Here is a 12,024-nt window from a genome sequence, read left to right as displayed (position 1 = left end):
AGGTATTTGAAAGGGCAGACGATGGCTAAAGGTGTGACGTTGCAGCTTGTTTATACATTATTTCTGGGGCGCTTTGTACCTTGGATGGGAAATGGAGTATCGGGTTCACCAGGCCCTGGGGCCATACTCACCCTTGCCCTTTCCCTACGGTTCAATACCTATTGTTTCTCCTTTCAAATATGGATTGTACTAACTCTTTCCATATGAAAGAATTCTCCTTATTAAATAAAAAAAAAGTAAAAAAGAAAGAAAAAAAAAAAAGAAAAGGCTCTTTAGAGAGGCTCACAGAACTGACTAGCGATTAGAGAAGCAGGCATATGAAACGCAGAAACAAGGAGCCTCTACAGACTACAAATCAGGGATAATTTCAGGACATTGCTGTCACCCACCATTCTCACACCACCACAGACAATATGCTATGTTGCTGTCACCCACCTCTGCAAAGGGATTCTAACTTCTTTGTAATTGAATCACCACTCTAAATTCACAGTCTCTGGCAAGAGAATCCACTGATTCAGCCTTGATAACTCAGGGATCAGAACTCCTATTCTAACTTTTCATCTTCCATGATAGAGACTGGGAAAGTCAGTGTGCACCACAAACTCTAAGGGAGCCCTCATGATCTACTCCCTCCCCAGTATATTATGCCTTTGTGTAATTCCCCTCTTCTTGAGTAGTATAGGTAGGATTTGTGACTTGCTTTATAATTAATAAAATTATATAGTTAAGGTGATGTCATATCACTCTATGATTGCATTACATTATATAAGATTCTGTCTTGCTAACAGACTCACTCTCCACTCTCCTTATGGCTTTGAATAAGGTACTATGTTCTGAACTGCCCTTGGAGAGGGCTATGTGGCAGGACATTGCAGGCAGCCTCTAGGAGCTAGAGACAGCCTCTCATACAAGAGCCAGCAAAATAGTAACAAGAAACCCAAAGTGTTAAGTCCTACAACCATAAGGAAATTAATTCTGCCAACAACCTGAATGAACTTGGAAATAGATCCTTCTCCAGGTAAGAACATAGCTCAGCCATACCTGGACTCCTGATCTACAGAAACTGAGATAAGGTGTGTTATATTAAGCTGATAAGTTTTGTGATAATTTTATACACAGTAATCGAAAATAAATACAGCCAGATAGTCACTTCCTCAGCCTCTCATCGCCAGAGATGGACACATGACACAGCCTGGCCTGATCACCTGTCATCCCTTCTTCCTCAGTTTACTAATAACAAGCCTTTTTTTTTTTCCAGTTGCTCAGGCCAAAACCTCAGAATGATCCTTGAATCTTCTCTTTCTCATGTATCTATTCCACTACTAAATCTTATGCAAATTAAGAGGCAATTACAATGTTTGGAAGAAAGGTGATGATTGATAACAAGTATTATGAAAGTGGTAGTGGCGATGGAAGAAAGTAGATGGATTTTAAGCCCTGGCTGGCGTAGCTCAATCAGTGGATTGAGCGTGGGCTGGGAACCAAAGTGTCCCAGGTTCGATTCCCAGCCAGGGTACATTCCTGGGTTGCAGGCCATAACCCCCAGCAACCACACATTGATGTTTCTCTCTCTCTCTCTCTCTCTCTCTCCCTCCCCCTCCCTTCCCTCCCTAAAAAAAAATAAAAAAATCTTAAAAAAAAAAAGTAGATGGATTTTAAAGAAACTCAGAAAGTAGAAATAGGACCTGTTGTCTGCACCTAGGTGGAGAGAAAGAGAAAGAACTTGAGAATGATTTCCAAGTTTCTGGCTTAGGTAACTGAGACAGGGAATAATGAAGAAGAATTGTGAAGGAGATTGTGATTAATTGTTTTAGATGTGTTTGCTCTTCATTGCCAGTGAGATACTCAAGTGAAGATGTTCAATGAGCTATGGATTAAATTGATTTAGAGCTCAGGTCTGAGAGCTACCAGTATTTAGATGTGTAACTAATACAAAACTGTTCCACAATCTTAGAGTATAAATGTGATCACATCACTTTTCTTTTTTCTAGTTAGTCACTCAGACCCCTCCTGTCACATTATCAGAAAGGCTGGTATCTCTTTAATTACCTAAAAATTCCAAGGTTCTTATATTTTAAAAGGTAAGTATGGCAATTATCTATTGTTTATTAAAAAAAAAAAAAAGCCAAAATTTGTGGCTTAAAACAGCAATCATTTATTTAGTTGACAATTCTGTGGGTCAACTGGATGTTCTTATGTTCTGAGCCAGTTTAGCTGGTCACTGCCAAGCTTACAAACTCAGCTGCGGTCGGCTTAGGACTGGCTGGTGGCTACATAATCTGGAATGGCCTTTCTCACATGTCTGGCAATTGGCCTAGCAATGAGAGCAACAAAGTCATGTATATCTTACCCAGCAGGCTAGCTTACACTTCACATGACAGCAGTGGCAGGGGTCCCAAGAGCAGAAAAACACAGCAAGCCTCAATGTGAGAGTATTCATTATTGTTTTAATCTTTACCTGAGGATATATATTGATTAATTGATGAGAGAAAGAGAGAGAGAGAGAGAGACAGAGAGACAGAGAAGCATCAGTCAGTTGCCTCCCATACTGTGTCCCAACCAGAGACTGAACATGCAACATAGGTATGGGCCTTCACTGGGGATTGAACCCGCAACCCTTTGATGTATGGGGCAATGTTCCAACCAAATGAGCCACCCAGCCAGAGCAAGAGCACTTTTTATGTCTTTCTTGGTGAAACATTAACAACTGTGTCATTGCCTAAGCAAGTCATAAGTCACAAAGCAAGTCATTGCCAAAGCAAGTCAGTGTGGGAGGGGACTAAAGTCACATGGAAAGAAGAAATAGATTCAGATGGGGAGAATTTGTGGCTATCTCTGCAGCATACCCCAGGAAGTTCAACTTCCATAGCCTAGTCCAGCTAAAATTAGATTAGCTCATTAGCATCATTCCTCCCCGGGACCATGTTATGAAGTGAATGTTTGTATCCCCACAAATTCATATTGAAGCCTGAACCCCCCAGTGTAACTATATTTGGAGCTGGAGCCTCTAAGGAAGTAATTAAGGTTAAATGAGGTCATAAGGGTGGGATCCTGATCTGATAGGATTATTATCCTTATAAGATGAGACACCAGAGAATACTTACTCTCTCCCACCCCAGGCACGCATGCACCATAGTAAGGCCATGTGACTGCAGAGTGAGAAAGTGCTGTCTACCAGCCAGAGAAACAGAGATCTTAACCAAAACCAAATGGGCAGGACCCTTGATATTGGACTTTTAGCCTCTAGAACTGCAAGAAATAAATTGCTGTTATTTAAGCCACACAGTCTATGTTATTTTGTTATGGCAGCCCAGCAGACTAAAACAGACAACATAACAAGGTCCTCCCAATCCAAACAAGGGTTTTTGAGGGAAGAAAACCCCATTATCTCAGGCCACAGTCAGCCAAAGAAGCCCATGTCAGAGTTCCACACTGAAAGCTCTTGTCCTGTACCTTTTCAGGTTATCATACATAGACCGTCACTTTGGCAGGGAAACAAGCAGTCCCAGGGCAAGTTTCCCAAGGATCCCACATCCTAGGGACCCTGCAGTATCGTCCTCTTAAACATTCAAAACAGAGAGGGTCCTTTGGCAATGATTACTCGCTAATCCTAATGGAGAATACTCTCAGGGTGTCTAGGGGGGCTAGGGAACGTACACCTCTCTTGGAGGAGGCTGCTTTCACAGTGATCCCAGCATGCTCAACTCTTGTATGAAAGAGCACCTACTCTTGTAGGTGATTCAAAGGGGCCCACATTTCTAAGAGTCAGCTTCAAGGATTCCTTATTATAATCAGACAACAACAGATACTTGTCCTCCTGATATCCATTCTCCCTTTTTTTATTGCTGGGCACATGCCCACCTAGATAAAGACAATTCCCAGCCTTTTTTGTGACTAAGTATAGCCATGTGACTAAGCTCTGACCAATGAAATGTGAGCATGAGTGATGAATGCAGCTTTTTAATTGTTCTTTTTTAATTTTTTTATTGTTCAATTATAGTTGTCCCCATTTCCCCCCCACTACTCTCCCCTGCCTTACCCACACCCCCACCTTCCACATTCAATCCTCCCACCCACACCCACCCCATTGTCTTTGTCCATGGGTCCTTTATTACATGTTCCTTTGATTTTGACCCTTCCCTTTCTTTCTCCCATTACGCCCCTCTCTCCCTCTCCTCCGGTTTATTATGTTCTTAAGAGAAAAGTATGTCTAACCCTTCTCCTCTTCTCCTCCCCTTCCTCTAGCCTGTTGCTTGAAAAGTGTTAGTGTAGCCCTGCTGGTGTAGCTCAGTGGATTGAGCACGGGCTGGGAACCAAAGTATCCCAGGTTTGATTCCCAGCTAGGGTACATTCCTGGGTTGCAGGTCATAACCCCCAGCAACCGCACATTGATGTTTCTCTCTCTCTCTCTCTCTCTCTCTCTCTCCCCTCCCTCCCTAAAAATAAATAAATAAAATGTTTAAAAATATTTTTAAAAAAAGTGTTAGTGTTAGAAACTTACCTTGGACCACAGGGTTAAAGAAACCTCCTGGGGTGGAAATGCAACAATGTAGAAAATTCCAAGATAAACTCATAGTGCAGAGCTTCCATCCTTGCCCTCTATACTATAACATAAGAGAGAACTACACTTCTCTTTATTTAAGTCACTATAATTTGGGGTGTCTGTTACATGTAACCAAACCTCCATCATTATCACTTAAAATGGTGATTTCTAGTAGCTGTTTTGTCAGAGAAGCTGATGGCTCACAAATGTAATCTTTGGCAGGGCATTGGCTCCAAATGGAAACTGAATCCATGTTAAATACATTAGAATACATTGGCATCTCAGGAAAATCAATACTCTCAAGGAAGTACAAAAATAAAAGTATAGCTGGCCTCAGGGAATTTGGAAGTGGAATCATCTCTAGGATCCTCAGCAATAAAAGTTTAGGGCATTTTATTCTGTGCTGTCATTACCATGACTAAGCTTCTCTCTTGATCTCTACTTTAATTCGTCTATCTTTTTGCTTTTCCTCCCAGCTTAACAAGTTTATTTGCCCTCTGGTCTGTATTATTGCTTCATATCATCACGTCTGCCTACCAATATTTTCTACGTAGCCAAAACTTTGTCCTTGATCTTAGCTTCTTTTCTACTAGTTGATCTCTCTGTGCAATTTAAAAACTTCATTTCTTTTTTTCTAATTCATTCCCTGCTTCCTAATTCATTTACCTAAGGATGAGAAGCTAATTGGCCAAACTTTAAGAGTCAAGTTACTTTCATAGCTGCTGGATAACCTACACATTAGTCAGCAATACTTTCCAGGTCCAAATAGCAATGTCTAGAAATTTGAAAGATGGTATCAAGTAGTACAAAATGTGACTGCCTTGGACCATTGCTAGGGCTGTAAGGAAGGAAGAATTTTCCATACAGGAAGATGGCAGGCTTCTCTGGAACTATGGGTAATATGTCTTGGATAGATATATTGGAGGGGAATAAAAGTGGAGAGCAGAAACCACTTAAGAGTCTATTACAAAAGAATAAGTAAAATTGATCAGGTATTTGTTGGAGTTGTACAGTAGTAGGACTAGACAAAAGGTACAGATTGTAAATATTAAATATGTAGAATATATAGGACCTCATGATTACTAGCCAGATAAGGGAAATGAGCAAATGGGAGGGGTCAGGGATAATCTTTAGGAATCTAGCTTAAATAACCAGGGGGATGCTATTGTCTTTCACTGCCCTAGAGAATACAAAAGGAAGGGCAGGTTTTATAATTTCACTTGCTCATTTATTCACACAGTCAAGAAGTATGGATTTACCCTTACATGGAAGAGAAATATTGACAAACGCATCCACTGGACATTACAAAAAGTACAATATTGGGACATGTTGATTTTGTGGTGCCTATGAGATATACCAGTTGAAGACATGGGTCTGAAGTCCAGGAAATGCTCTCAGCCTGATATATATGTGGAAGAATAAAAATTACTAACAAGCAAATGTTCACAACTTTCTCTCCTCTCCTCCGGTTTTATTATGTTCTTAAAGAGAAAAAGTATGTCTACCCTTTCCTCTTCTCTCCCCTTCCTGGAACTTCCCTGGTCAAGAGAGTTCCATGGATGCCAGACTGCTTCTGTGGACTTTCAGAATGCAGAATAAGGAGTGAGAAATAGAAAACAGGCATACCTTAGAGATATCGTTAGTTCAGTTCTAGACTACCTCAATAAAGCAAATATCTCAATTGTTACCTAATTTTTTTCAGCAACTATATACCAATAAAGGGGCTGATAACGCCAGCATTATATTATGAGTTTATTAAGGAAATTTACACATGAGGTGTGTCTCTGGTGGCAGTAAGAAGATATAGAGATCCTCTGTGCCACATGACAGATGCCAAGGGCAGAGCAGATGCTATAGGACACAGCAGGCTGGAAAGGGGTACTGGGACATGACCCTCCCCAGATAAGGAGAAAACAACTTACTTGCTTGCCCAGAGGTGGGGCAATGGTCTGTTCCAAGAACCAGCACAAAACAGCACACTGCAGGGCATAGGGGAAGGGTGACCAGACAGTCTCTGAGACCATTTTTGGGAAACAATCTCTGTTCTTGGCAGGATCTAGCTGGCAGTCTAGCAGTGGCCACACCATGGAACAGTCTACTCCACAGCCATAAGGCAAGCCACACTAATTTTCAGAGGTTCCCCAGTGCATATAAAAGTTATGTTTACACTATACTGCAGTCAATTAAGTATGCAATACCATTATGTCTAAAAAAAACAATGTACATACACCTTAATTTTAAAATACTTTATTACTGCCCTGGATGATGTGGCTCAGTGGATTGGGCACCGGCCTGTGAACCAAAGAGTTGCTGGTTCGATTCCCAATCAGGGTACATGCCTAGGTTGCAGGCCAGACCCCCAGTAGGGGGCATGGAAGAGGCAACCACACACTGATGTTTCTCTCCCTCTTTCTCCCTCCCTTCCCTTCTCTCTAATAATAAATAAATCTAAAATTAAAAATGTGGTCTATAATAGCAATCAATGGCAAATAAAATAAAATCTATTTAATCCTGACACTCATATTTTGTTGTTAAAGTTTTATAATTTTGAGGTTATATTTTTAAAAATTGGAATAGTTTTGGAGACATCTTTGTAGGCTTCAGCCATTTTTTTAAAGGATGGTAGGGAGCCCTGGCTGGTGTAACTCAGTGGATTGAGCGCAGGCTGTGAACCAAAGTGTCGCAGGTTCGATTCCCAGTCAGGGTACATGCCTGGGTTGCAGTCCATGACCCCCAGCAACTGCACATTGATGTTTCTCTTTCTCTCTCCTTCTCCCTCCTTTCCTCTCTAAAAAAGTAAAACTCTTTTTAAAAAAATAAATAAAGGATGGTAGGAAACTGGGTATCGATTTACACTGGGGTTTTTTTTTTTAGATTTTATTTATGTATTTTTAAAGATCGAGAAAGGAAGGGGAGAACAAATAGAGGGAGAGAACCATCAGTGTGTGGTTGCCTCTCACACACCCCCAAATGAGGACCTGGCCCACAACCCAGGCATATGGCCTAACTGGGAATCAAGCTAGCACCTCTCGGTTCACAGGCTGGTACGCAATCCACTGAGCCACACCAGCCAGGGCTCTTTTCTTAAAAATATTTTTATTGATTCTAGAGAGAGAGGAATGGAGAGAGACAGAGAGAGAAACATGGACATGAGAGAAATATCACTCAGCCACTCCCCATAGGCTGACTGACCAGGAATTGAACCCATAGCCTCTGATATAAGAGATAATGCTCCAACCAACTGAGCCACACAGACAAGGGCCATGCAGCTAATATTTCTAAAGTTTTCTAACCTGGTTATTTTGGGTTAATGGGATATTGGGGAATCTCTGCTTCAGGCAGCATCTCCGACATTGGCTGTGTCTTTTTCAGGGTTCCAGTTCTCACCAGTCCCTTCCTTCCTATCTCAGCTCCCACAGGGCATTTCTTCCCTCTGTGGTTTCAATTCCTACTCAGTGATCCCAGCTCATGGTCTCCACTAACACAACCTCCTCCTCTGATTCTCCAGCTTAGGGATGGTAGAAGTTTCCTGCTGCTGATAATTTCTGAGTTGCTTCCCCAACTCCTATTTCACTGCCAACCTGCTTGTACTTAGCTCCCTGTTACTATGGACATGGGCTCTGTCTCTCTGACTAGACCCTGACAGATTAACACAAATAGTATGTATAAACCATGAGAATTTGTTCTACTCAATCATCCATCAAAGGCAAGAAAGAAGAGCATTGAGACTGAAGAGTTCCCAGAGCATGAGTTAGATGAGAGTTTTTCTACGTGGTTTTTCTATAGAATCCCAGCAGCAGGGAGGCTAGCTCCCTTGATGTGCATCATTCTCCCTCAGTATTCCATCATAAATTCTATAATCATCTGTTGAATGTCCATTCATGCTATATCCTGAGGGAGACACAAAAATGAACTAGACATGACACTTGCTTAGGATCAAGGATCTTAGAGCCTGGTAGAAGAAATAAAACATGTACAAGTGATCAGAAATAGGTAACATTTGTTCTGTGAGGATTCAAGGGAAGGAAGGATCAGTTGTAGCTGTGCATTCAGGAAGTACCTCAAAAGGAGGTGACATTTGTACAAAACCTTGAACTACTTTGATATTGAGAGATCATGGATGGAACAGCATGAACAGAAGAGAGGACTTGGGAAATGCAGGTAGTTTATAGTGAATGGTAAGTATTTTAGTTTCACTAGTGCATTATGTGAATAGAAATAGCAACAATATAGATGGAAAGGCAGTAAGCCTAAAACATATACAATCTGATCCTTTAAAGAAAAAGTTCAGGGGGAGTGGTAGAGGGTAAATACAGACAACTGTAGTTGAACAACAATAAAATAATTTTTAAAAAGAGAGAACAATTTCAGGCCGTGGCTAGTTGGCTCAGTGGGTTGAGTGCTGGCCTGTGGACTGAAATATTGCTGGTTCGATTCCCAGTCAGGGCACATGCCTGGGTTGTGCACCAGTTCCCTAGTTGGGGGCTTTCGAGAAGCAAGGGATATATGTTTCTCTCACTTTCTTTCTCCTTCCTTTCCCCTCTCTCTGAAATAAATAAATAAAACCTTTTAAAAAATAAATAAATAAAAGAAAGAAAGAAAGAAAGAAAGAAAGAAAGAAAGAAAGAAAGAAAGAAAAAGAAAAAGTTCACTAACCTCTGCATTAGCAAGTAAAGTAGTCAGGCTCAGCAATGTGCTTTGGGACATCTAGTTGCATTTGCATAATCATTCCAAGCAAAATGGAAATCAGCGGCAGAGAGATTAGTGAGGACCCCAATACAGTAATCCATGAGAGAGACAATGAGGACTGTATTAGTCAACCAGGACTTACCTGTTGCAAGTGACCAAACCTAACGCAACCAGATAAGCCAAAAAATGAACTGGAAAAAACTAGAGACTATAGGTAGAGTAGAGGCCCAAGAAGGACCATTTGTTATCTGAAAAGCTAACAAACACAAAAGATTTTTGACTGAGGACTGAATTTATGAGACTTATGGCTGAAAGGAAACTAACATTTTCTGAGTAGCTACTAAGTACAAAGCATTTGTATTATTTCAGTACTCTCATTCACTTGGTTTCTTGCCTATAAGCTGTCAGGTTCTCTGTGCTGTAAGAAATATGGTAGCGACTTCCGGCAAGATGGAGGCATAGGTGGATGCACCGTACCTCCACGCACAACCAAGATTAGAATAACAACAATTTAGAGCTAGACTAACACCCGGAACTGACAGAGAATTTATCTGAATGGAAGCCGGACAGCCAAGAAGTTGAAGCAGACCCATTCATCCAGACTGGTAGGAGGGGCGGTGAGGAGGACCCGGCGCAGGTTGCGGCTCACAGAGATCGGGGAGAACTGGGTGCATAAGGCAACCGGGAGCTCGTAAGCCTTCCGGGACTCGGGACACGGGACACGCAAGATTGCAGCAGTGGACCCTGAGTACTCAAGCAGCGGCTGGCGGACCCAGTGAGGCAGCATTGTGGACCAGTGCAGAGCGCGCAACCCAGGATCCCAGAGAAGGGACTGAGATCCCAGGAGAATGGAGCAACCGCCATTGTTCGTCCCCGCCCCCACACATGTCACAATCTAGCAACTGGGGTGCCCAGCCCTGGTGAACACCTAAGGCTCCGCCCCTCACCGTAACTAGAGTGACCAGACCGGAAAAAAAAAAAAGGAGAGAGGCATGTCTCCAACAGAAGAACAGATCAGTCCCCCAGAACTCATCCTTTTGAGCGACCAAAAAATAGCCAGTCTATCAGATGCACAGTTCAAAACACTGGTGATCAGGAAACTCACAGAATTGGTTGATTTTGGGTGCAAATTACATGAAAAATGCAGGTTACCATAAAAGAGATGAAGGAAGATGCATGGAGAACCAATAGTGAAGGGAAGGAAACTGGGACTCAAAACAATAGAGTGGACCAGAAGGAAGAAAAAAAACAACCAAGCAGGAAAGAATGAAGAAATAAGAATTAAAAAAAAAAACGAGGAGAAGCTTAGGAACCTCCAGGGCATCTTTAAATGTTCCAACATCTGAATTATAGGGGTACCAGAAGGGGAAGAGGAAAAGCAACAGATTGAGCACGTATTTGAACAAATAATAAAGGAGAACTTCCCCATTCTGGCAAAGAAAATAGACTTCCAGGAAATCCAGGAAGCTCAGAGAGCCCCAAGAAGTTGGACCCAAGAAGAAACACACAAAGGCACATCATCATTACATTACCCAAGGTAAAAAATGAAGGAGAGAATCCTAGAAGCAGCAAGAGATAAGGGGACAGTCACCTACAAAGGAGTTCCCATCAGACTGTCAGCTGATTTCTCAAAAGAGACCTTACAGGCAAGAAGGGCCTGGAAAGAAGCATTCCAAGTCATGAAAGGACAAGGACCTACACCCCAGATTGCTCTCCACAGCAAAGCTCTCATTTAGAATGGAAGGGCAGATAAAGTGCTTCTCAGATAAGGTCAAGTTAAAGGAGTTCATCATCACCAAGCCCTTATTTATGAAATGTTAAAGGGACTTATCTAAGAAAAGAAGATAAAGAAAAAAACATGTGTAGTTAAAGGACAGCAAACTCACAATTATTAACAACCACACCTAAAGCAAACCAAAAGAAACTAAGCAAACAACTAGAACAGGAACAGAACCACAGAAATGGAGATCACATGGAGGGTTAGGAACAGGGGAGTGGGAGGGAGGAGAGGGGGGGAAAAGGTACAGAGAATAAGTAGCATACAATGTAGGTTGAAAATACATAGGGGGAGGGTAAGAATAGTATGGGAAATGTAGAAGCTAAAGAACTTATAAGAATGACACATGGGCATGACTAAAGGGGGGATGTGGGGTGGGAGAGGGTGTACAGGGTGGAGGGGAGGAAGGACGGGGAATGGGACAACTGTAATAGCATAATCAATAAAATATATTTTAAAAAATTAAATGATGTAGTCAGTGAACAAGTGATGAAGAAGATAAGTATAAACTCTACATATCTTGAAAAAAAAGAAAGAAAGAAAGATGGTAGCCAGCATCTCCAGGCTTACATTATCTTAGATAAGAACCTGCAAACTGAAAAGAGAGAGGGCTTCTCTCCCACAGATTATAGATTAAGCCAAGAAATTATTCTGATTAGCTCTACTTTCATCACATGTGCCCTATAGGTCAACCACTGAACCAGGGAGATGGACTACTATTACAGGAAATGGATGTGTTATGTGTCACATGACAAGAGAAACAAGTTTTGTTACTCAAAGAAGGGAAATGGAAAAGCTTGCTGGGAAGCCAAGAGCCTTAGTTATCAGGATAAAAAGGATCAGAACAATTTGTCTGTCTTGGGAGTCTCTCCTCTAACACTGTACTATAAAGACTGCCTTCTTGTGCCCTAAGGGGATGGAATCAAAAATCTTATAAGAGGCCTTTTCAGCTTTCTAGTTGAGAGAGAACATGCTTTTTTATTTTTTTATTTTATTAATTATATTTTATTGTGCT

This window comes from Phyllostomus discolor, chromosome 5 (assembly GCF_004126475.2).
Source record: "Phyllostomus discolor isolate MPI-MPIP mPhyDis1 chromosome 5, mPhyDis1.pri.v3, whole genome shotgun sequence".
NCBI lineage: Eukaryota > Metazoa > Chordata > Mammalia > Chiroptera > Phyllostomidae > Phyllostomus > Phyllostomus discolor.
Note: the sequence above shows the minus strand (reverse complement) of the source record.